The 3755-nt window shown below is 35.8% G+C and overlaps 1 non-coding gene across 1 annotated transcript; it reads left to right on the top strand.

Annotated features, from left to right (window-relative positions):
- Positions 1-3530: 3530 nt before the first annotated feature.
- On the top strand, positions 3531-3603 carry TRNAW-CCA (transfer RNA tryptophan (anticodon CCA)). The gene has a single exon. It is a non-coding gene; the product is annotated as a tRNA-Trp (tRNA).
- Positions 3604-3755: the final 152 nt, after the last annotated feature.

Here is a 3755-nt window from a genome sequence, read left to right as displayed (position 1 = left end):
TGTAGGGAAGAGTGGGGAAATTCAGGAGTGTACTGATGAGATCATATGGGGTCATGCAAATTTTGTAATCCAACTAGAATCTTTTCAGAATAACTATTTTAAAGATTTGTAAGCCTCCAACCTTTTATTAACGTCCTCTCTTTAATCTCTTTGCATTATTATACTATGATCTAAGAGGCCTGATGTTATAGCAAGCACAGACTTTATTATAATATATAATAGTGGTGGTATTTCTTAAAAGAAACTATTGTGCTAACACTGTCTGGATCCTCTCACGTGAACCATTCAGTGGAAAATACATAAATTTTGGAAATTACATTTTGGAATTTTTGATGTTGCAAATGAGATGTCCAGTTACAGTAGAACTCATTTAATTGAGACCATATAATTTGCCTTGGCAAACACTGATTTAGAAATAATATAAAAGCTTTTCAGTACTCAGAAGAGCTAGAGGTCTAAAGTGTTGTCATACTCATATGTGTAATAAACATATACATATACTTTTAGGTCATGGTATATATTTTACCTGACTGTTCCACTACATGCCTTTGTTAAAGAGAAATCAGAAGGAAAGATAAGCAAACTGGCTGGACAGGGTGAAACTTAATCAAAAGATCTTTTCCTTGGTCCTTTAATTTATTTCCTTTTTCTTTCCTTCTGAGGAAATAATTGTTCGAGACTATTCATTCCCTCCCTGCTTGTGTTACTCAATTCACTCACTAAATACCATTTAGTACCAAGACCTTTAAAAATCAGTACAGTAAGCAAATTATTGAGTTTGACAGTTGCCTTTTGGACTTTATTCATAGCATCCATCCATATCCACCTATTTAAAATTTTAATCGTAAACTATTTTTTTTCTGTGTAACTAGGAGCTATTTTATCATTCCAAACAAGACTCCTGGTGAAGAGGTCAATTCCTTAAGACATTAAAACACCCTAAATGCTAAACTTGTTTTTCATTCTTCAAGCTGCACATAAAATTCCTAAATTGTCAAGAGTTTGCTTCTTGGTAGGTCTCACAACCATGCAGGTCTGCCATGTAAAACTCTGGCTGTTAATGCAGTGACACAGCCAATCAGATTCCATTCTGTAGTTGTTTCCTTGACACCAATATGTATTCCCTGAAATAGACCACACAGAGAGGAGAGAAAAGGAGACAGAAAAGCAGAGAAAAAGTCTCTAGCTCATCTTAAAATACTGTCATTACAGTGTTTAGAAGGGTTCGAAAAGGAGTCAGTCCCAAGTGGTAACTTATTCTGGGTAATAAAACAAACACAGTGATGTGAAATATTGTTATTTTATACTTTTAAATTAATTGATTCTTATTCTCAAATTTAAAATGGGTTTTCCCAATCTCTAATGCAAGATTCAGTCAAAAAACTAGCAGCAATTCTCTCTTAGTTTTGGCTTCAAAAACTAAAATCCAATGATAGTTTTATTCATTAGTGTTTAAGGACAGCTATAGAAGGACAGATATCATAAAATCATCAACCAAACATACTTTGTTTAATTACACATCCTTCTAACCTTTACCCCAAATCACACACTCTACCCTCACCACAGCCCATTATCTTAGTGAGAGATTGGCCAAATGAGAACCTGAACAGAATAAGCAACCTTTGCATCACCTCTGTTGGGCATCACCGGGGAATAAACTTCTAAGCAAGGTGTATTTAATGATGTATTGCACAACCTGGCCTTATTTCTGAATTCTCAAAATTGTCCCTTACCCATTTTCCTTTCTTCTGTACATTGACCATTTGATCAGATTAAAGACCCGGCCTGTAGCAGAGGTTCTAGAAAGTCAGGTGGATCCCACAATCACCTTCTGTAAAAGATATTTACAAGCAGTCCTTGTGATTCTATGTTCCTTAATTTACATCCTTTATTTTATGTCTCTTCATTTGTAAAGAGAATTAACCTGTTTTCTCCTCTTCTTTCCCTTCTTTCTCTTTACAGGAGGCATTGAAATTTTCAGCAGAGACGTTCAGAAGACATATTGCAGGATTCTGTAATAATGAACATATGGAAAGTATTAGAAATATTTATTGTCTGTAAATACTGTAAATGCATTGGAATAAAACTGTCTCCCCCATTGCTCTATGAAACTGCACATTGGTCATTGTGAATATTTTTTTTTTTTTTGCCAAGGCTAATCCAATTATTATTATCACATTTACCATAATTTATTTTGTCAACTGATGTATTTATTTTGTAAATGTGTCTTGGTGCTGCTGAATTTCTATATTTTTTGTAACATAATGCACTTTAGATATACATATCAAGTATGTTGATAAATGACACAATAAAGTGTCTCTATATTGTGGGTGATTTTAATGAATGCCTAAATAATTATCCAAACTGATTTTCCTCTGCGCATGTAAAAATAGCAGTATTTTAAATTTGTAAAGAATGTCTAATAAAATATAATCTAAATTACACCATGACTCAGAGGGTGAATTTTATGTGTATGTAGATATATTCTTTAAGATTTCTAGTAGAAGAAACATGATGTAATTTTTAACTGTATTTGAATATGGTCTTAAGTTTAATATGTTTATATTGGTACAAATTCCAACATTTTCACATTAGTTTAAAACCACTTAAAATGTATTTTGTCCGATATTTAAGTTCAATTCAGCAGAATGGCTGAATTATCTAGACATCATTTTATGAAGTACATCCAGTTCAAGGTGAAGAGTGGAGAGGGCAGGAAAAAAGCAGAGAAAAGTCAGGAGAAAAAAAATTAAAGAAACTTAGTCCAGAGAGTTAGCCAGAGTTGAAAAACAGGAAGAGAGGCAGATCAGGAACTTTAAGGCCAGGGGTAAGTTTAATCAATGTAAAATTTAATTTGAGAGAGCTTTTGCCCCTATTGGTCACATGATAAGCGTAAAAGAGCTACTTGAGAATTCTACCTGTTAACCTTTCCTACCAGAGAAAGGAGAGAGACTCAGGTTTGGGAGGTGTGTGGCAATTCAAAATGCTGTCACCGGGACTTCCCTGGTGGCGCAGTGGTTGAGAGTCCACCTGCTGATGCAGGGGACACGGGTTCGTGCCCCGGTCCAGGAAGATCCCACATGCCACGGAGCGGTTGGGCCCGTGAGCCATGGCCGCTGAGCCTGTGCTATGCAATGGGAGAGGCCACAACAGTGAGAGGCCCGTGTACCGCAAAAAAAAAAAAGCTGTCACCGGTGAAGATAGCTTTCGTGGGACATACCAGTTCCAGGGACCAAGTTTGCAAACAGCATGAATGTAATGCCACATGCAATCCCCTTTACATTTTGCATATCATCCTGGTTGTTCCTACCTCTATGTTCAGATGAAAACACAAACATCTTCCTTCTACAGAATCTTTTTCTTTACAGCTGAGAACTCATCAGTAAAAATCCAACACAAAAGAATAAAAAGCCTATGAATCAAGCAAGCACATATTTCAGAAGTATACTTTGTTTAGACTCTGTATCATGTTTGGTATCTGTTAGATGTTTGGAGGATGCACAGGAAGCAAACTTCTATAAATGGGGACTTCCCTGATGGTCCAGTGGTTAAGATGCCATGCTTCCAATGCAGGAAACCCAGGTTCGATCCCTGGTCAGGGAACTAGATCCCACATGCATGCTGCACCTAAGAGTCCTCATGCCACAACGAAGATCCCATGTGCCGCAGCTAAGACCCAGCACAGGCAAATAAATAAATAAATAAATAAATAAATAAATAAATAAATAAATATATATATATATATATATATATAT

This window comes from Lipotes vexillifer, unplaced genomic scaffold (genome assembly GCF_000442215.2).
Source record: "Lipotes vexillifer unplaced genomic scaffold, Lipotes_vexillifer_v1.1 scaffold477, whole genome shotgun sequence".
In the NCBI taxonomy this organism is placed as follows: Eukaryota; Metazoa; Chordata; class Mammalia; order Artiodactyla; family Lipotidae; genus Lipotes; species Lipotes vexillifer.
Note: the sequence above shows the minus strand (reverse complement) of the source record. Positions and strands in the feature narration are given on the sequence as shown.